Here is a 23,191-nt window from a genome sequence, read left to right as displayed (position 1 = left end):
AGTCATAAATATCAAAGGTATTAATCCCAGAACATAGGGACTGCTGTCTGAGAATGCAGTAAGTGCTTGTGTCACTTGGCCTCTTTTGCCTCTCTGGTGGATAATAACCGAGTATAATATACGGATGCAGTTGAGTATCTGTGCTGCTTTTTTTCATTTTGTTTATTATTAATTTTTATTAGACTTCCTTTTACATCCGTGTGGCACATCACTGCTTTGCCAATTTGGCAAGAATTGATAATTTTGCTGTGGTTAAAGCACTTAAGATGTAATCAGCTTCCTGCATTATTTCTCAGAGTATGGCTAGTCAATATGCATGACAGTGATCGTGAAATTCACAGGTTTTTGGATTCCTTGGGTTTGTTTGTTTTTAATATTGAATGTGTTACTGACTATGTTATAAATGGAAACTGCTGTTGCAGAAATATCAGTGCCTACTCCTTGCTAGTTTATAAGGATTTCTTCTGTCATAAAGTTTGAAGTGTAATGTGGGTTTATTTTTTTTGGAAGCTATTTCTTTATGCACAGAGTAGCAAGCTATTGTGATACTATGTGGGATAGATAAAGTGTATACTTTTTTTTTTTTTATCCTAACAGTAAAGTTACTTGGAATGAGAGTTAATGTTTTGAATTTCAGTAGTATTTCAGATTATAGGGTCTGATACACACACACCCCTATACTAATAAATAGTTCTTCTATTTCAATCTATCTGAGAAAGGCTGAAGTAGGGAGAGGTCACTAGTTCACTTGCTTAGTGTGCCATGAAATCCTAATGAGATTGTGGACAGAATCTGCAGGTTCTGTCCTGCATGTGCAGTTTGTACCAAGCTTCTTAACTTTTCCTACGCGTGGTTCCTCATGTACTTGAAACTTAAGATGTGCGGTTGTGTACATGGCCACAGTCCATGAAGTAGTTCACCAGATTGCTGAAATACTTTGTGTTAATGCTACATTTACTAGGGGTATTCTTTGGGTGGCATTGCCTTTTCTCATCTTGCTTGTAAGTTTTCTAAGCAAAACCATTCTCTAAGCTTCCACCTGAATTTTACTTGTGAACCAAGCCTATCAGATCTTTTTTTTTCCAAGAGGGTTGCTGACTAAAATCTCATAAGGAAGCAACCAAATGCAGACTTCTGAGTTATTATCTCTTTAATTGACAGTTAGCGATCTGTTTTCCTTCCATTAAAAACCTCTGCCTCTCAGCATTAATTCATCCAAATTTTGCGGGCTGTTTTCAGCAAAGGATATTTTGTGATGTAATAAGGTTTTTCACGTGTAATATTACACTGCTTCATTACTTTGTGATAGATCATAGTCACTGAAGATACTGATTTAAAAATATCTCTTTGGAAAAGTCTTCATGGTAAACCTGGCAAGTATCTGAATGGGGCTCCCGGGTGGAAACCACTGGTGACAGGAGTGTTCTATCAGTGAGAGATATGAGGAGCGTGCAAATGCTTACAAGCTAATTATTGTTCATTATCATGTTGAATTTCCAAAATGTCAGATGTATTAGAAATCCAAAGTGACATTGCCTTCAGCATTTTTCCTTAGTAGCTCCTCAGTGACAGTGGAGTAGAACTGTGCATTTATGTTACATTGGGATGGACAAAGGTTTTCACAGGGTTTGTACTTGTGGCTGGAAGCAAGATATAACTTACAGCATTAGAGGCAGAATGGATGTGTGTGTGAAGAATGTATAAAGTCACCGTGAATTTTATGAAACAGGATGATCAAGTGTATTAGAAAAAGATTGTTGTGGCTAATTGGGATCTGGAGTGTATTCCTTCTCCAGCTTTGCCAGATCTGATGTTCTTCCTTAGTTTTTGGTCTCCAAGCCTTGCATAATATTTCTAACCTTGAGCAGATTTATCTTCAGCTCATGTCTGTGATTTTAATTCAGCTCTCCATTTCTTTTGAGTATATTAAGGTGGTGCATAGTGTTTATTACTCGAGCTGTGTTTCTAACAGAACATATTAACATTGATTGAAATCTCCAGCAACTTGTTTTATGTACTTCACAGGCATTGAATCCTGAATTCATTTTCTACATGACAATTGAAATTATTTTAGTTAATGTCAATAGAATCAACTGCATATCTGCCAGATGGCTGGAAATTTCACCGGTCAGGACAGCAGTGCTTGAATCAGGTTATAATACTTGTGACATAAAAAGAGGGTAAAAATCTCCATGCAGATATTTGACACATGTGCAAAGATTCAAAATCTGAAAAATTGTAAGCAGATTATATATTCTTTTATACTGTGAAATGTACTTTGAAGTATAAGCTGTCCAGGGAGATATTTAGCAGTAACAAGTTTTTGGGTCGCCTTTTAAATAACTGCTCAAAATAAGTACGTGAAGTAATAGGGTTTTAATAGTTGATTGTTAAATTGATTTTGCAGCTGCTGAATTAACAAGAAAAAATGCTGACTTTACGATTACTCTAAATGACTCAGGATCCACAGAACCACAGATTTCACTGTTAGCTGTCAATGGTGGAGTAGGAACTTCTTTTGATTCTAAAACGAGCTGGTAGGTTTGAGAGTAGACTGTATTGTACTGTAGTACCTCTTTGTGTTGTAATAGTATATGTCAGAAAAACTGAGAAATGTGTTAAGAGTAATATTTTGAATAGTGATGATATTTTAATGGATCTTTTAATAGAAATATTAACACTTTCAAAGTGTTATGAAATAAGATGTCTTTTTTTTTTTTTTTTGGTATTTGTCCTTAAAATGTTAAGGACTTCTGTTTTAATTCTTTCAGTTGGTAGTTGGTTTTGGGGTTTATTATTACTATTATTATTATTATTATTATTTTATTTTTGTTGCTGCTTTTCTTAATATTGGATATCTCATGCTTGGTCCATTTTAGAAAGTACTTAGGGCTGCAGTTCCCACCCATGTGACTAGGAATGAGAACGAAGGTCACTACAGGAAGACTAGCATTGCTTAAAACTTATTTGTTAAAGTCTGGGGAGGAAAATTTGGAAGGGCATACTCCTGAGTAGATACTTTTAGGGTTGGGGCTTTTGCAAAGATTGAAACATGCTTTTTCCTTTATTTAAAAGACAAACATTCTCTTTACTTCTGTGCTTTTTACATGCCTTTTATTTTTTTTTTTTTAACTGCTATTTACGGACTGTCTTTGTGTGATTGCATTCTTGAAGTCTCATACGCATTTATTTTTATATCAAACCACATCTTAAAAATTTAGCAATATTCACAGAAACAAAGAAAACCTAGCCAGTCCTGTAATTCATATCTCATGGGTATTTTCCAGTTTCATTACTGATCATATTTATGGCCAGCAGGTCTAGGGAAGTGATTGTCCCCCTGTACTTGGCTCTGGTGAGGCCGCACCTCGAGTACTGTGTTCGGTTTTGGGCCCCTCGCTACAAGGACACGAAGGTGCTCGAGTGAGTCCAGAGAAGGGCAACAAAGCTGGTGAGGGGCCTGGAAAACAAGTCCTACGAGGAGTGGCTGAGGGAGCTGGGCTTGTTCAGCCTGGAGAAGAGGAGGCTCAGGGGTGACCTTATCACTCTTTATAAGTACAATAAAGGAGGCTGTAGCGTGGTGGGGGTTGGTCTGTTCTCCCACGTGCCTGGTGACAGGATGAGGGGGAATTGGGCTAAAGTTGCATCAGGGGTGGTTTAGGTTGGATATTAGGAAGAACTTATTTCCTGAGAGGGTTGTTAGGCATTGGAATGGGCTGCCCAGGGAAGTGGTGGAGTTACCATCCCTGGAGGTCTTTAAAAGATGTTTAGATGTCAAAATTAGTGCTTTGGTTTAGTGGAGAACTTGTTAGTGTTAGCTCAGAGGTTGGACTCGATGATCTCTTCCAACTTAGATGATTCTGTGATATTTGCATCTCTTAACAACTTGACCACCTCCCTTCCTTCCCTAAGCTGCACATGGTATTCCTGTATTTCCTGAAAGGTCTGTTCAGATCTACTTCGCACCTTACATCACCCATCTGCAGCTGTTAGCATCTCCCAGGGCACAGCCAAATAGCAGAACTTTCCAATTACCTTCTCTTGTAGAGGAGAGTACTCTTGCATATTTATTGTAATGCTGATTTCATCATTCCCTTTGTTGTACTCCCCCTGTGACAGGATTTATCATGATAATTACAGAAAATGTTGGAAGTGGTGTTCAGACCAATAGTCATCATTGGTACTAACTACACGCTTAGTGTTTCTTTCCTGTCATCTCTTGCCCTTCCACCTTGCCCCCATTTTTCCTTTTCTCTCTTCTGTATTCTGTATCTGTCTACCTATATCTCTATCTATGGTCACGGACATAAAAATTCTTCAGGACAGGTACTCTTTCTGTTTGGAATCCTATACACTCTACAGCACTGGGGTTTTGTTTTATCCTAGAGGTTTTGGCTCTGCCATAATATCAAAGTGCAGGAGCTCCTTGACCAAAGCTAGCCACCTTTTCTGCTGTGAGGGAGCAGACTTATTTAAGGATGCCAGAAATCCAGCAGTCCTTCTGTGCTTCTCTTCTTCCACCTTTCTGCATGCTTGTTGCAAAGCACTGTAAATAGAAGCTTGTATGGCCCCTGGTTGGTATGGCTGAACCAGTGCCCTGTGTGCTGGGAAGCCCTGCCACTGGGAAGTGCTCTAACATGGGATCCAGGACTGCAGGACTGGTGCTTGGCCCAGTCTGTAACTGGGGGGGGGGGGGAGGGGGGGGCGGGAAATGATTTTGTGGCTTATTGGCTGTGATTTACAGCTTCCATAGCTGATTTTTTTTTTCTAATTATTATTATTAAATTGCAACCTGTCTTAACTTTTTTTTTTTTTCAGATAATTGATAAATAGTATTTCACATACTATGCTGGAGTTACCACATTTTTTAATAAATGTCAGGCAGTAACTGTTGCCAATTCTAATTTTTTCTTAGTTTCTTTGATTTTTTTCTTATTTAGTAGCATTTATTTAGTAGCAATTGATGGAAAATAAGAATACTCCAATGTTTTTCTTTATTTGCCGTTGCCTCAGATATATTACATTAGTCAGTTAATTTGGCTAGCTCTTGATGAGTTTTCATTTCTCTGAACAGATACAGTCTGTTTGGGAAGTTAAGGTGGTTAAAAAACAAACAAACAAACAAACAAAAAATGTAGGCAAAAAAATCAGGAGTAAATTTGAATTGAAACCATGAACAATAAAGAGAACTGCAGACTTATTTATTTATTTATTTGACTTTGAAATATTTGGACCTTGCTACTTTCTCAATTCAGGTATCAGGTTCACAATTATTACTCAATAAGGTAATAAGGTGAAGTTAAAATCATAAGAAAGTTGTTACAAAGTCTAAATGTTAATGCTATTCCTAATACTTCACTGAAATGGAAGAAAAACTGTCAAGCTAATGGTGAGGGAGGGAACCTCGTTCTGTTTCAAACTGCAGCCTTTCTTCTTCAAAGTCCCTTTATCTTTGTGTTTTGAGGACTTCAGTTTAATGTGCATCAACTTTTTGACTCCAGAGTCAAGAAGTCAAGTCCAGAGGCTGAATTTCTTGGCTGTTTTTGGACCAAATAATCTGTATGTTTGTAAAGGGAGGAAGGGGAAGTAGGTTTTAATAATACTTATTTCTACTAACCATATACATAAAATAATGTTTTATTTTAATACAAATACACTGTAGCAAAAAGAATGCTGGATTCCTAATAATGTTTTGTTGGAGTAAGTATTAATATTTTTTTTTACACATTTTCCTGCCAGTTTTTCAGAAAGATCTAAAGAGATACTAGATATAAGTTTGTATTAATTTCTTCCAGCATCAGTAGCTTTACAGTGGTATGGTTGATTTCCGTACGGTTTCCCTTTCTTTTCAGAGTGACATCACAGTTCAAGATTTAGGAAAAAGATAAATAAAAAAATAATTGTTTTGACTAGCACTTTGATTGTTTCACCTCCTTTATCCCAAGTAGGAACAATTGTATTCATTTGTGGGCCTCTTATTTAACTTTAATGGATTTAACCACCTGAAACAGTGCTTCTGGTGGAATTCCAAAAATATATCCTGAGGAAATCTTCTTTGCTGTGTTAGAGGGTTTTTAATGTCCTTCCCAAGAAAACCTGAGCTTCATTTACCTAATGATTTAGAGTGAAAGATAAGAGCCCCTCTTTTCCCTTTTGTGAACTCCATGGCCAGGAAGATTTAGTTCCAGAGAATCCTTTCAAAAAATTAGTAAGTAATTTTCTGGCAGATTCCCTACGCAGTGAGCTGGCACAGTTGCAGCAAAGTTTGCTTTATACCATTTGACAACCTGATGTCCACTTTGGTAGTTGCAGAGCTAAAAATCCTGAATATGTTAAGTTCATACTTTGAAAATGCTCTGTCTGAAAAATATTGCCCCCTTGTGCAAAAGCATTAATCAGCAGTTGAAAATGAGAAACAAAAGGATGGCTGTCTATTCTTAAGCTTTTAAAGTAAAAAATTTACTTTTAAAGTAAATATGTTTACACTTTCAGAACTAGCAAAAAAAATAGGGAAGAAACAGAAGGATGTAAATCTCATGGTGGTTTTCTAAGAAATACCCAGCAGAAAAAAAAGCAAGCAGTTTTCACCTCCTTTTCTTTTCTTTTCTTTTTTTTTTTCTTTTTTCTTTTTTATTATTAAATAGGTCCTGATGGTAGAGAACATACTTAGATTCTTTTGCTTCTTGTCCATGCTCTGACAAAAACACTTCAGTGAAAACATGTTGAAGTGCTCTTGGAAGTGGGCAGCAAGCATCTTACAAGGTGTGAAGCATGCGGTACTGGAGGAGTTTGTTTAGCATATTGGGGCCTGTGGTGCCATCCCTTAGAGTTGTGTAGGCAAGCATATGTAAATAACTTCCTGTGGAATACCTAGTTAATCTTCAAAGTCATTGGGAACCTTTAGTGCCCGATGAACTCAATAAAAATTAAGGCTATGTACCACACTGTAAAATAAGAGCCTGTATCTTACAATAAACAGCACTTGACAGTAACAGAAGAGTTAGCTATTGGGTGGCTAGAATCATGTATATAAATTTTGAGCGCATATCTGAGCTTAGCACAAGGACAGTTTATTATGATGCTCATCTTGTTTTAAGAGGCACTTATAATGATAAATACCTACAGGAGTGATATTTAGTGATCTATCTATTGTCAAAATTTTTTGTTTGCTAAAAACTAGTAAACAAATTTCAGGATCAGAACAGAAAAAAAAAAAAAGTCTTTCATTGCTATTGTTAGTCACAGTTAGTTTTCAAGAGATTGAAGGCTGTTTTATGCTTCATGTAAGCCACCTACTGAAGATGACTACTTCATCAGCCAGCTTCTGTTTTTTGCCATTCCCTAGAGAATGGCAAAAAAAAATTAAAAGAAATCTGTTGATGATCACCAGACACATCAATGTGCTTCCCATCTTAAGGATAGCTGCTCTGTTCTTCTGTGTGTTAGTGCATAAGTAGTGCATAATAAATCTTTCTCTCTTCTGATCCCCTCCAGAAGCTAATGTTTGCTGTATTACAACAAATGGATGTTCTGCAGAGCATTTGCTTCCTGGTGTTTTGCTGCGTGTTTGACTAAAAGACTTTTTCTTTTCCTGTAAATACAAATGCTTTCCTTCTAGATTAAGAGAAATAGGCAGCACTTCTACTGAACTATAATTAAAAACATACTGTCTTGCTAATCCTCATCTATTGTATTACCTATCAATTTAGTATTATTGTCTTTTCTGGATATATATATATATATATATTTTGTTACTTCTTGACTCCCTTCTCTCTTTTTATTTTTTTTAGATTTTGAGTATACTTTCAACTTCATTTTGTTTTTTAGTTATTTCATAATTTAGCTTCCATGGGACAATACACAATTTGTGCAGTTAAATATAATGCAGCTGAGACAAAATCACTGGAAACAACCTCACTTCAATTTGTGTTGTTTGCTGTTTACTGAGCAAGTAGATGTACTGTGCTGTTGTTGTTCCTTCGCAGCAATAATTCATTTTATTGCTCTACCATTCTTCCTTGTTTCTCAAAGGATTCCATACTACTATAATACGTGATAGTTATCTCACTGTGTGCATTTAACTGAAATTATATTGTTGTTTGGAGTTAAGATTCAAAGAAATGGGCTGTCTTAATGGCCTGTGCAATATATCAGTAGCAACTAGTATGTATCAACTCAGTGTAAGGCTTTTAAAAAGAGCAGCATGCACAAAGAGAATTGCTGCTAACAGAGTGGTCTCAGATCTCTGAAACCAGTGGCTTTTCTTGGCGTGCTGCAAGGTCATGCTTTCAGTATCAGAAAAACTGTACTTTTGAGTCTACGAAACAGTGATCACAGTTTTCACATAGACCTGTTATTTCTACTACTTGAAATTATTAAAAAAACAAACAAAAACAAAAAAACTGTAGATATCAACTGGAAGAGGTTGTCTGATTTCCTTTTGGTGTTTCACCTCATTATGTTGAGAGATTCATGTCAGGAGTTGGTTCTTTCGCACTACTTGTAGAGTCAACTGGTTTTCTGTATTTCAGAAAACCTCATTAGTCATAAACTGAACTAAACAGTTTACCTGCCTGTTACGTAAGAAGAAAGCTTGCTGTTTTCTGAGCACTTTTCATCTGCTTTTGTGGAAGGATAACAGATGCATTATGCATGATATTCCTTCTCATTTGGATGCAGCGGATGACTCAGTTGCTCGTTCACATATTGATCTCCCAGGCACATATTCTCTTAGGCCTAGTTTTCATGGTATTTAACATAGCTTAGTTTGGCATCAAAACCCTGTTTTAATAAAAGTGACAATGTAGATTTTTCTCTATGAGCATTTAATCTTTTGTATGCCTGCACTGATTGAATGCAAGGTTTGATTTGGTTGGGTTTTGTTTGGAAGAGTGGTGAAATCTTCTCTACTTCTCTTTGTGGCCACGCAGTCTTCATCAGTTGTCTCACTTTTCTAGATGGTTCTTACAGACACTAAAAACCAGCACCGTGTGCTTTATTAATTAGAACATGGAAGAGATCAAAGCTCAAGACAGAAAAGATGTTTTCAGTGGCAGGCCACAGTTTTAATGCAACACTGAATGCTAGAACAGATTGTTTTCAACCTAAAAACAAACAAACAAACAAAAAAAACCGGCTAGACCCAAACTGCAGTTTTCTACCTGTCTGGGTTGTCCTTCAGGGAAATCTGGGCGGGTTAAGCAGTGGGAGAAGTGAACTTCTCCAAGCTGAGAAACCAAAACCATTTTATATGCATTTGCTACTCTGTTCAGTGCATGTGTAGGGAGATTATTTTTAATCTTAATATCATCTCCTGTGTGAAAAATGTTGGAATAGGAACAGTAAGGGCTTATATGCATTGCTTGTGTCTAGGACACTTGGGTCCCAGCCTGGAAGCTGCTATTAAATGCTGCTTGTAGCTTCTTGAATTATTATTTTATTATATTCTCTTTACTTTATATAAATTTAAACAGTGGTAGCATTTTTTTTTTTCAGTGGTTTTGCTTGCTAACAAACTTCATGTTGTTGTATAAAGAATTTCCTTTAATTTGAATTTTTCCACTTGTACTTAAAAGCAAGTAAATAGTAAAAACAGCACTGCAGGAACTGAGTTAGGGTGTAATAATAATTTATACATATGTTAAGAATAGTCATTAGTATAGCGCCTAGCAACACAGCGGGCATGACTTATTACACAATATTGTATTTGCTTATTGCCTAAGTGGAACACAAAGCAGTTATAACTGATTACATGTTAAAGCACACAGTTGTGAGAGTCAATTTCGCCACGATTCCGCTGGTGTTTTGTTGGAAAATGCCACGATAGCGTTACGAATCAATTACTAAGTAGTCATTAGGAGGAAACACATATTGAATATATTAATCACTTCCACAATAAATTGTATGACTACACAATAAAAGCACACATGCTATTTACAAAGGTTATCATAAGTCTAATTTTTTCCCTATATTATTCAATTAAACCCATAAATAGGAGAGCAAGAAGTTGAAGAAACACCTTATCACAGCTCAGGCATAACAAACACGGGGCTGAAATATCCCAGCAGCTCGGAAACCAAAAGATGGTACATACTGGGGCATGGAGCCATTATGTTATTAAAGATGCTCAGAGCTGTGCATCATCACTTTTATGGGTCTTGTCAGGGGATCATCGGGTGGTTCAGGTGGGCCTGCTCAGGGCCAAACCTTCTGCATGAGGCTGGGTCCTTGGAGGAGCCCCCAGCCTCAATGCGCAGCTCCTGTGGATGGGTATGAACCAGTTCTCAGCGGGGTGCGGAGCTACAGCACAGCTGGTATTTGTGGTGGATTTCAAAGAATCATTAAGGTTGGAAAAGACCTCCAAAGTCATTCGGTCCAACCATCCTCCTACCACCAGTGTCACCCACTAAACCACGTCCAGGTTGCACCAGGTCCAACCTTTCCTTGAACAGCCCCAAGGAAAGTGACTCCACCGCCTCCCTAGGAAACCTGTTCAAACACCTGACTGCTCTTTCTGAGAAGAAATGTCTCCTAATATCCAACCTAAACCTCCCCTGGCAGCTGCTGTTAAGACCACCACTGTCTCAAACTCTCTCTGTTGTGCCACCTCCCTATGATATGAAGGCAAATCTTGCAAGTAAAATTAGAACTTTCTGTTCATTGTTAATGCTTCTGATTTATTTTTACAACTTCTGAAACAGCATCACTGTGACCAATGAAAGCACTTTTCCATAGACAGTATCTACGTTTTGATATTTGAGTTTTCTACTTCATTCTGTTGTTCTGTATGTGTTCAAAATAGACTTTTTTAATTTTCCTACCCATAGCTGCAAAGTTTGAGAAGTAAATAGAAATGCATAAAAACGTATTTTCTTCAAGAGTGTTCATTTAAGAAAGCATGCATTTAATCAAGATTTAATGGATTAGATCTTTATGGAGTTGGGGAGATTCAATGAGATAACTACTAATAGATTTAAAATACACAAAAGAAAGCAAGCTGTAAATTATATTTAGGAAAAAAAAAATCCAATTGACAAAGAATGTTGGGAAGCAATTGCTTGGGAAGTATCATATAGCACTAATGCACCCTTACATTTTACTGGATAGAGTATCAAAATAATCATTTCAGACTGGTGTCGGTGACATTTCAAAGACCTTGAATAAATTCCTGTAATATTTAAAATCAGTAATACATGCTTATCACCTTTTTCATATTTTTCTGTGTTCCTCCCTCACAAAATAAAGAGAAAAATGAGTTATTTTCTTAGTTGAACAGTTTTTCTCTTGTCTCTGACAGTAAACCTGATAATAAGTTGTACAAATTACACAGAAGTATAAAATATGTTTTACAAAGTGCATGATTGAATGCACATCTCATTTTGGGGTAGGTAGGAATGTATCAGGCTGTGGGTACCTTGCTGAATTCATAACAACAATTTGAACCTGCTATTCAGTAATATAAATGAGGCTTTAAGAGACTAGAGTGTATGTGCAGGGGGAAAAAAAAAATCTGGAAAATGCAACAGTGTGTATCTGTTTCCTCTGAAAGTACAGAATATTATCCCCTAACGTTCTCAGTCATGCTGTGTTACATGCTTTGTGGAGCTGCTTGGAGCAGACTGCTCTTCCACATGCCTTAGGCCAGGGGGCACGTATGTCGGGTGGTGGTGGTGGTATGTAGAGACTGAAGGCTGCCATGAGAACCGTATATATTTATGTGCTTGTGAACAGAACATGCCTTCATCACCACGGCCATTCTGTTGAATGTGTCTACTTAAATGTTTTTATTCAAAAAATAATCATTTACCCTATTTAATGTATGACTGTACCTTTTCTCATAGCAGTTCGCTCTTAATTTAAACAATACTAAGTGCCTATGAACTTTCACTAGTGTGCAGGGATTGACGCAACATTTCTTTAAAATTGCAGGGCTATGGGATCTCCACTGAAATCTAATAGCTCACGCAGGATATCATAAACATGAGACTGCTGTACGTGACACCTCTAAACTTTCAGCAATAAGTAATGAAGAACTGTGAGAACAGAGAAACACAGGAGATCTATCTGGAGCCTGTTTTTATATGTGGAGCGTTTCATTTAAGAGACTCTTTCAGTTGTCCACCATTGCTGCATTTGCACATAGAAAATATGCACAAGAGGAGGAAAATACTGCTTTTTCATTGCTTTTAATGCTTTTCCAGGTGTCTTTGAATGCACAGGGCTTATGCTCACTGTCTAGAAGGACTTACATGAGAAGAGAGGGATTCCTGTCTCTTTTAGTCTGGTCCCTCCCATGGCTGAAAACTGGATTCTTTCATGCTGAAGATACTTAATGTAAGAGGATTTGCAGCCCCCCTCACCCCAGCTCTCAATGCAGAGGCCCTAAATCATACTTCTGTCCCAGAAAATGGTAGTTTCCTGTACTTCAGGTAGGGTGAAAAGCCTATCTGAAAGGCAAACTACACCTGAAACAGGGAGGAGGAAAACGTCCTCAAATTCAGTTGCCAGAGGTTTCTTAACATCTGGAATACAGTACAGATCCTCTAACTGTGTTGGTACAGCAACACAAATAACAGTGATATAGTTTGCTTTGAAAGGTCTGTAAATGCTACAGCATTTAAGATATCTGGAGATTTTTCATTAATCTCAGTTTTTGATGGATAAAACATAATGGGATTTCCTCATAAAACTCTGAATGGGTAATAAGACATAGAAAACCTCTGTGCTTTTTGTTTTAATTCAAATGGTCATGCATTATTCAAGGTGAAAGCCTACTGTATTAATTTAGTAAACATAAAGCACAGCTAATACTGATCCTTTCCTTCTTGCAAGGGAGGGAATAACATTTAAACATGGTTAATTGATGCTATTTTTTAAACCACATGACCTATATCCCAGTAACTTGTTCTTTCCAAAATCTCACTAATGAACTACTGTGAATAAATGAGGGAGAACAGACAATATTTTCAGGGCTCCTTAAAATAAAATAAAAAATCAAAGCAAATTGACCCTATGTTTAATGAAGGAGCTGCATGTTGTCCTTGCTAGAATTGTTTACTTAGCTTACTGGGAAAGGGAATCCCTGTTCTTAGGGATGGTTATAGGGAAGTTTGGATTACCTGATGACCTATTCAGTTGTGAGGAAGTCAGAAGATAATACGAATGCTGACATCTTAGGTTGAAAATCAAACAAAGTTATTTCCAAGCATAATTGTATGCTGCTATAAGTATGCTTTCTATATTAGCAAAGAAATATTGTTAATAAATAGCACAATATTCCAATATATTGTTAGTGTATTTTTATGTTCTGTTTTGTTTGCTAATGAAGCTTTTCAAATGCTTATTTATATTACACAAATGGCAGTTCCTGTAACTGAGCTGTCATTTTCCTGTGTTTGGGGGATATCTTTGAGAAGAGAATGGAAATCATAATTAGAGGTGTTGCTGCTGAAACAAGCTGATGTGACTTTGAATTCCATCCCAAAACCATACCTAAGGAAAGCACAGAAAAGTTGATTTTGTGTACCCATGCTAGATTACATAGAGTACAGGAACCATTTCTGAAGTATTGACAAATGCTTAGTGTAAAATTGACCCCACATGAGTGGGTCACTAAAGGTATGAGTAAAACTTGCTAACTTGGATGGAAGTAAAAAGAGATAAGTTTCGTGGTAACGAAGAGTGCTGAAAGGATACCTTGCTGTGAAAGATACACTGAAGACAAACACACTATTTGCTATATTTACTGCATATATTTCTGTCAAATGTATACAGTACTCTTGGGCAAACATCAAAAAACATTTGAAATATTTGAAATGTGTATGGTACAAGCACAGATGTAGAGTATTTTAAGTTGAAATATGGGTGGTGTCCTCATTGTTTCATAAAAACTTTTGCATACTTTTAAGCTACATGTTTATAAAACACTAGGAAGTGAAACATGTATCTTACTTTCTAATAATGTCCCATTTTTTTTCAGTATTAAGTGCCCCATGATAACTGAAGATTGTTGGATAAATGAAATTTCCAGGATAGGTGCAATGACATTACTAGGTTTGAAACAGAAGAGTGGGCTGGAAAAGTAACTATAAACATGGCTGTGCAGGCTATAATTATAGCTCAAGGCTGTTCCTGTGGAAACAAAGCTAAAAAAAAAAAAATCTTCCAATGCATTTAATTTTTTCTTTTTTTTTGGGGGGGGTGTGTAAAATTAAGGATTCCTTCCTTCTCTTAGAAAATTGAACTCATCAAAATATTCCAACACTTTTACTCTGCCCCATATTTTTCTTTCAAGTGTTTGTAGGTGGCTGAGGGTTTGTGAGCCACATGGCGCTCCCCAGTGCATGCCACTCTTAGAGCTAGGTGGGAATAGCATCTCTGCCTTCAGCTTCTCAGTGAGGGAGTTCCTCTGTTTTTCCATAAGGATGGGGTATGCTACTTCATCCCATATTTAGAGAATAAATTACAGAAGTTTGCTTTAGAAGAAGGCAATGTGCTTTTTCAGGAAAGAAGGGATGGGAATGATATACTCTTTTTTTAAGTAACGAGACTGAAAGTCACGTGGAAATGGGATCATGATGGATTTTTTTTAAAAAAAAAAAAGAAAGAGAAAGAAAAAATAAAAGACTAGATTAACAAAAGAATATTTTTTTATGAATGCATGCTTACAAGTTTCAGAGAGGTGGCCTACTTCACCAGAAATGGCAATAGCTCTCAGCTTTGAGAGAGCAACAAATAAAAGCAGCAACAAATAAGTCCTTGAGCTAGACCATTGTACAGAATGAAAATGTTAACTTGACTTTTTATTAGCTATGGAAATCAAAAACGCATTGGCTGTGGATGTAACATCAAATAACTTTTTCTTCATTTGTATTTATATAGTGTTTTATAGTGGTTATATAGTTATGTAATCTTGATTTATAGTCAATATTCACCTCACCAAAAAGCAAGGTGAGGGGGTTCTGAGTTGGCTGAGCTTGTTCAAGAAGCCACAGAAGGGTGTTAAATGTGGTGCCTTGACTCTGTTGGAGGTGGCAGCAGAAGTATGGGTGTAGTCCAAATGGAACTCAACCCAATGATCCTCTGTGGCTCCTCTGCGTGGCCTCTTCTCTGTGTAATACCTTTTCCACTGAATTCAGTATGGGTTAGGACAGAACAGAGTCCATACAAAATAGGCAGCTAGGCAGCAACAGGAAATTTATAAAGAACTTTCAAGGATAGTTGTGTTGTAAGAATTTTATGGATTTATGATAATATGTCTAAAGCTATTCAGTATTCACTTCAAGCTGTATGGTATTGCTGAAGTCTTAACTGAGGGTTAATACTTGTTTAGATCAAGGAGATCATAGATAAATATTTCTTGTTAATTGATCAAATGAAATGTAAGTCCTAATTGATTCTTTTTATGCCTGTTCTTGATTCTGGCTGTCTGAGATACAGATCAAATTGTTATTTCGGTTGTATCTGTTCTCCTTTCTACAGATGCACACTAAATAAGATTAACAAGAACAAGAGGACAAGGAAAACAACAGAGCAGTCATTTTGATTTTTTTTTCTCTTTGCTTTTCAATGATTTTTTGATGTTTATGAGTGCAATTAAACTAAAACAGAGTATTTGACTGCATCAAAGAACTGGTGAATATTATGTATACCTTCACAGAATCACAGAATCACAGAATTTCTAGGTTGGAAGAGACCTCAAGATCATCGAGTCCAACCTCTAACCTAACACTAACAGTCCCCACTAAACCATATCCCTAAGCTCTACATCTAAACGTCTTTTGAAGACTTCCAGGGATGGTGACTCCGCCACCTCCCTGGGCAGCCCGTTCCAGTGCCTCACAACCCTTTCAGTAAAGAAATTCTTCCTAACATCTAACCTAAAACTCCCCTGGCATAACTTTAGCCCATTCCCCCTCGTCCTGTCACCAGGCACATGGGAGAACAGGCCAACCCCCACCTCTCTACAGCCTCCTTTAATGTACTTATACAGAGCAATAAGGTCACCCCTGAGCCTCCTCTTCTCTAGGCTGAACAAGCCCAGCTCCTTCAGCCGCTCCTCATAGGACTTGCTCTCCAGGCCCCTCACCAGCTTCGTCGCCCTTCTTTGGACCCGCTCAAGCACCTCGATGTCCTTCTTGTAGCGAGGGGCCCAAGTTATTTTAGTTATATATTTTAGCCCAAGTTACCTTAGTTATTAATACATGTGATCAGCTATGAAAAATATCAGTTGAAACATCTCTTCTATGAATACAGCATAGGAAGCTTGTAGTAAAGTAGTAGTTAGCTAGTAGTTACGTATTACAGAGGCCAATTATTTTTAACATCTTGATTTCAAGGTCAATATAACTTCTTTCTTTTCAGAATAATAAAGGAAAAGTTGAAAAAAAGATTTCATAGACTTTTCCTAACTGTCCTGTTTCGGGAGGTCCTTATTTATCATGCAAAATGATTTGTGCCATGAGTGGTAAGTGGAATCAGAATATATAGTGCAAAAAATCTTTCATATGCCTTGTTTCACATTAATAATTGATGAACACTGCATACGTTTTTTTTTTTTTTTTTTTACTTTGATATATAATGTATTATTTTAAAAATACAAAGCACCAAAAAAAAATCTTTTTTTTTGGGGGGGGGGGAGGGGTGGGGGGGAAGGGGAACTTGAAATATTCTTTGATTGTATTTGGAGACAACCATTTATGGTTATGATTAGAGGTATGAACAGCTGCCTAAGTCAAGTATAAAGAAAATGAGTGGGATAATCAGGAAAATCTGAAGTGTCCTCTTTCCTTTTTACACAGACCTTTTCAAAACAGAAGTCAAAATTATAGGAAATGTTTGTGCTGTAAAATGACCTGTAAATGTTTTATCATATGAAATCACTTAATTTAATTTGTTTCCATTTAACAATCAAAATATGAGAGTCTGCAGCAGATCAGAAAAGCTACATAGGAGCTGGCACAAGACCACCGTGATTTTCAGAGGTGGGTGTAGCAATACTTATGTACAGCCATCTTTGTTTTATTTTGTTGTAGGTATTAGATTTTTCTTCACTTTATGACGCACTTGGCTCAGTGTAAAGAAAGTTCTAAATGCTCCAATAAGCCTGCCTTTTTTTTTCTTTTTTTTCTTTTGCTCCTTGCAAATGGGTGAAATTGGGCACAGTCCCAAATCAGTTGTTGTAATGTTCTAGCTGTCAAGCAACAGACAGAAAAAAAGTTATTGGGTCAGTTTAATGCTTTTTCCAGACAATATGCCTTCATTTGGCATAGTTTTTCTACAACTTCAACAGAGCCATTCATTTTTATTTTTTAGGAAAATCTGGGAGGGAGAAGAAATAGTAGGCAACAGCTATCTGTACTACCTTGCTGGCAGTGCTTAGCTGCAGTTAACTCCGGCACACAACAGCTCTCTGCGGTATGCTGCTGGAAGTGTTATCCCCGCTTACAGGATTTCTCGTTCGACCGTCAGCACTGCCTTTGCTAGGATCTCAGGGGAGGAAGAAAGAAATAATGCTGAAGAACTGATCTAGTGTGCTGCATCTGAGGGCATGCTACTAAAACTCTTCTCCAGCGAGACTTTAGTGAGATTTTTACTCAGAGGCTGGTGCTTATGTTCATTGGGGATTTTTTTTTTTTTTTTTTTTTTCAGGGAGGACGTGACCTGTGCAGCAGTGCTGTTATGAGCGGTTGAAGAGTTATGCAGCAAATTGCTTGGCACTTGTGGCAGTACTGAAACGAGATTTTGCCATTATGGCAAAATTTTATGCTCGAGTCAGATACTCATCAGATAAATATGCTGTTAATTGCTAGTGGAACAACCCAAGGCTCCTTTTGGTTTTCTAGTACTAGTAGTATCATCAGAGATTTGTAAGTGGTGCCATGCAATAGGAAGAACGCAATGAACCTGTATGTATGTTGAGGATGCATATTATTTAGAATAGCAGGTAAATTGAAGGGGGGAATAAAGTCACTTTTGCTTGCAAACCCAGTGTTTGCCTGTAGCTTTAGCCTGCGGTGCTGCAGTCTGCCCAGGCTCTTCTGGCTGTAGCAGACCCCAGAGGGTGCCCCTTGGTCTCATCAGGGAAGTCTGTGCTCTGGAGAGGAGCAACTGTTGGAGTGAACAGTAGGCAAAAGTACAAAATGACAAGCAGAGTTTGGGGCCAGGGACTTCGATCATTGCTTGCAGCCTGCTGATGAGCACACAAATACCAACTCCAGCCATGTTTTTTGTTTTCCTATCTCAACAGCTCCAAGAGGAGAGGAGTATAACCTCTAGTTCAAAAGCTACTTTTTTATTGCACAGAACTTAATGTTGTTGTTTAAGGATGGAAGTACCCTTTTCTATCCTTCTTAGGGACTCTTTTGGGGAATCACCATGTGCCCTACTTAGGCAGGCTTTCTAATACCTGGTACCAAAAGAGCAGGCAGAAGGGAAAGGTGGTCCCAGTCTTGTTTGATTTGCTTTAGGTGTAACAGTTCTGCCACAAACCAAAAAGACACCTGCAAACTACTTTTAATAGATTTGCTGTAATTAGGTATGAGTAACAATAGCTTGTATTCTACACTTTCTGTGTTTGTGGTTCCCTATGGTTCCCTGAAACCAACATAGCACAGAGCAGTCTGTAGGATATCAATGTATTGTAGCCTGAACAGTCACAGCAGAGTCCTTGGAAAAACGGACATCAGAAGAAACCCAATTTCCTCACACCAGAAGACAGTTGATCATATTGATCAGTATGTATGCAACCTGGAGGGGAACTGTTTTTAGAGCATTCCAAAAACACGAGGCTTAATTGAGCTGACAGCATTGGTGCTAACTTCAGGATGTTTATTATGAGAGTTGCTGCGGGTAATTTGAATCCATTTGGGGAAGGAAATTGTCTATCTTGTTTTATGAGGAGAAGTTGTACAATTGCCTGTTACATCTTTTGTCTATGACTTTTGAAGCTATGTGTGTTAAACATGTCTAGGATCTATGTATCAACCTCTGAAAACTGTTTACACCTAATAGCATAGGTGAAGTTGTCCTTAAATTGAATCCCAGTCTGTAACAAACAAAAAACAAATACATGCAATGACTGATGATCACTGATGTTGATGCAATGTATCAAAATGAGATCATCCTATATCTCATTCTGTACTGGTACATATGTGTTTTTTGCTACTGTTAAATACAACCCCACTTCTGTATCAGGTCTAAGGTTTTGCTGGTTGTTTAAATTTGTCTTGTATTCCACAGTTAAATTTGAATGCAACATCTCATTGGAACAGAGTGTATTTATGTTTCATCAAAAAGGTCCTTAGTGTATTAATTATTTCAGGGCTTCTTTTGTGAATATTTCTTCTGTCTGAATAACCTGCCAGGAATACATTCATGATGAATATCCATTTTCCCTGACTGAGACTACTAGCAAAAATATCAAGGTTTTACTGTAATTAGTTCTTTTTCAGATCTGTGTATAATCTTTTGATTACATTTGTTATTAGACTTTCGTATGGATAATTAATACCGTATCCTGTAACATGATTTCCTATAAAAACAGAGGTTATACATTCCTTTTATTTAAGATGGCAGTATACCACAGTGATTGAATTTTATAGACCTGAGGCTTAAAAGGAGTGCTGTTTCTTGGTTGTAAAAGAGTGTTGCTTTCTCAGTTTTAAGGTGTGAGCTGCTTGCCAGGAATATGCTTTTATCAGGTTGTAAGCCTAGATGGACTCTGAGGAATCAGCTCAAATGTCAGTGGAGCCTGGTAGAGCATGAACTCAGTATCCTTTTCCCATCTCTCTTCATGCAATACTGGAAGCAAGCTCCAGTGTGGATGAGATTTCTGTTGTCGCAGGAAAGGGACCTGATGCTTGATGGTCTTGGGATGTTTTCCTGGAAGCCTTGAGTTCTTTCACATTTTTCCTATAGACACAAACAGTTTTGTGATCTTTCTGTACACCAGTCTTGGCCTATGAGGTAGGTAGCTGTTGGTTTCTTCCAGGTTATTCAACCTGTAGTTCCTTTGTCTTTGGGAGTGGTGTATAGTGGAATCTAGGCTAGGGAGCTGACATCTTCATTAGTAGAGTATTTAAACTGTAATATGATTGATTTAAAAAAAAAAAAAAAAGACTTTTGGCTGCAGAATATCTCAGTGGTCAGAGTTAAAGGATGGTATAGTCATTTATCTTGCTAAACAAACTCTTAAAATCTGTTAACTCCACTTGGCTTTTCAGCTCAGTGGTTTGACCTAATTTGATTTCTCTTCATTTTTTCCAATACATTTAATTCTTGCAGGAAAAAAAGAAAGGAAAACCTCTGCTTCTGTTGACCAGTTCTCTTAGCTTTTTGCATTTGCTTTTTTTCTGTTTGTCACTCAAAGTAATCCCAATTCCAGTTAATATCTTAAATTCAGGCCAGTTCTCAATGTGGCATCTAATGATTTAGCTATGTCCTGGCTTCAAATATAAAGCAATTATGCCTAACGTGTACTTGCTCAATTGGTATACGATTTCTTATATTTCTCTATTTTTAATGGACTGATAAGAATGTAAAACAACACTTGATATTTAGATGATAATTTCTAATGTATCAGGCACAATACTAGCAAAAACTATGCTTCCATAAACCTATAAATCTTGATTTGCCATGTCCTTGATTCACTGCGGTATGGGAGAAAACAATTATTTGTGCACAGTGAAAGGAACTCTGCCAACTGCAAACAAAATTCACAGTATATTGAAATATTACAAAGCTTTTCTGTTCCTGAAGTGCTCATGGTTATCTGCTATATTACATAACTTTAATCTAAGCTGCTTTAGAAAGCAAAAAGGCTTTTTTTTTGGCATTAAGCTATCTGCAGTACTGAGGCTGACATTTTGAAAAGTAAATGGTAAGTCTGAGTGTCTGAGAAGCCAGTTTAAGATGTCTTAAAATGGCTTTAAGAAGTTAAGCACCTGCCATCTGAGAAGCAGTCCTTTAGAGACCTCTAAACTTGAACATCCAGAATTGCTAGCCACTTCTGATAGCTATGCTCACATAATGCCTGCATGTTTTGCTTGCATGGTATTTCTTGCTGTCAGCTATTCACAGGCCAAGATGGAAGACAAAATGGCACTATGAGGTATGAATGCATTACTTAAATTTTCAAAATACTGCTAGATGTATAGCAAAGAATTACCTCACAGTTTAGAGTTGCCATTCAGTGGATGGCAGTACAGCTCACCAAGAATCCTTTTTCAGGGATTTTGTTGTCTGTTATGGTCTTCCATAAGGCCTTGGTTTTATCAAGGAGAATTAGAAACTTAATGGACTGGCAATCAGGCTGTGCTCAGACAGGGGGGTTGGAAATCTCTTTTCTCAATTGTCTGTATTGTTTAAATCTGTGTAGAAATGCCAATGGAGAAAACTTTGGTTGAAGAAGTTTGGAAGCAAATTGAGCTGTGAATTTATATTTGTTTCTAACACAGTCCTCTGAGGGTGATATCAGAGGTTCTGATTGAAGAGCTGGTAGAAAAAATTATAGATAAACAGGCAAAATCAATGCTAATAAATACCCAATGTCAGATATTAATCACTGAAGGATTTTTAGGTAATTCAAATATGAAATAGCCTAGATAAGCTACTAATTGGGATGGGACATGAAGCTTCTCACTTAAAACTTTTGTACCTCTTTTGGATACCAGGGCTACTCCAGGTGAGAAACCACCAGCAGTTCAGGCTGAAGAATTGATGGGGAAGATGGGAAGAAACCAGCACAAATGGTGAATGGGGGAACACAGGGCAAAATACAGTAGGCAAGCGAGGAGTCATCGTAGTCTTTTTAAAGGGAACTTACGCTGGGCAAAACTATTGATCTGTTAGACGCAGTTTGCTAAGCTAAGTTTTCCAGAAGACATTAGATAGGTTGTCTTAAAGGCTTTTATGAAAATGAAGCTGCCAGGAGAAGGAGGGAAGACCCTTGAAAATGCAAGTAATGTGTTAAAGAGCAAAGAGCCCCTGCCCTTTGTTTCCTAAAGTATTAACTCTAATTAGGGGAAAAGAATATGTAGGTAGGTAAAATACATAAAAGGTGTTGGTGGATCACAGTAAAGGATGTTGTCTGCTGCCTTTCTGTTGAAGGACTTTCTGAAGTGCTTTCCAAGACTGGTCTGAGATGAACCTTACAAAATTAGCAAGCATTCATTCAGCTGTGTCCTTCAAACCTGACCTAATAGTCAATACATTTAAATCTCTCATCCGTCTCCAGTCTGTACCACTCTTTCACTGTTCACTTGTTGAAACCAGGGAATCTGCCTGAGTCAATATCCCTGACTTGTTAATGAGCTGCCCAGCAGGGAAATCTTTCAGAAACCTGAAGCTATCTACACTATTGCCATGGAAATGCATTTTTTGTGTTTTTTTTTTTTTTTTTTTTTTTTTTTTTTTTTTTTTTTTTTTTTTTTACAGTATCCTGGCTTCAAAAAACCTTAGGCTTAGTGTCCAGCTTCACTACTTTTCTGCTGTGGCAGCTAGCTAACTGACCAGGATGGTTTGGTCCATTGTTTTATATATTGTTTCCTTCGGACTCAGTCAAGTAGCTGTGTGTTCTTGTAGAGGTGAAATGTAGCAAAACTGAGGAAAAAACTTTTGGGACAGATAATGTATGTCCAAGGGATTATCTGAAGGGAAGATTAAAAACAGGAGAAATAAAATATAGCATTAAACATTCGGATCAGAGCTAAGAGGGAACAAAGCTGTTTCACATCAGCCTGGTGAGAGTAAGGAAATAAGCATCCATTTTGGTAAGCTTTATTTAAATTGAGAATGGTTTGAAATGGATATGAGACATACTTTACAATACCCAGTGCATTCTTAAGTGTTTTCAATTTGCTTGTTTTGAAAATTCTTCTGAATATACCTTCGTATCTTAACATGTAAGGTTTTTGTTCGTTTTTAATGTTTATTTGGCAGATAAAACCTACAAGCTTTTCAAAGGCAAAAGACAATTTGAGAAAACTGGTATTCTGTATCCCTGAACAACGTTTTTTAAAAAACATAACAAATCTATTTACAGTTTCTACAAATAGAACTCAAAAATTCTAGCTAGATGTTTCAATTATGCCATAGGCATTTGTTCTCTTTCTGTATTTAGTTTAGAGGTTCAAGCAGCAAAACTCAGATACAGACCTGAGCTTCTGACAAGTTTGTGATGGTATATTTAGAA

The 23,191-nt window shown here is 37.2% G+C and overlaps 1 protein-coding gene and 1 long non-coding RNA gene across 10 annotated transcripts in view; both read left to right on the top strand.

Annotated features, from left to right (window-relative positions):
• Positions 1 to 23,191, top strand: part of DMD (dystrophin) — a 1,236,775-nt gene that overhangs the window by 66,965 nt on the left and 1,146,619 nt on the right. The window lies entirely within an intron of this gene.
• On the top strand, positions 16,660 to 19,190 carry LOC139999406 (uncharacterized). Its single transcript, XR_011804857.1, has 2 exons — positions 16,660 to 16,982; positions 17,650 to 19,190. It is a non-coding gene; the product is annotated as an uncharacterized lncRNA (long non-coding RNA).

The sequence above is a fragment of the Anas platyrhynchos genome, chromosome 1 (assembly GCF_047663525.1).
Source record: "Anas platyrhynchos isolate ZD024472 breed Pekin duck chromosome 1, IASCAAS_PekinDuck_T2T, whole genome shotgun sequence".
In the NCBI taxonomy this organism is placed as follows: Eukaryota; Metazoa; Chordata; class Aves; order Anseriformes; family Anatidae; genus Anas; species Anas platyrhynchos.
The sequence above is the reverse complement of the archived record's forward strand: the minus strand, read 5'-3'. Positions and strand labels throughout refer to the sequence as shown.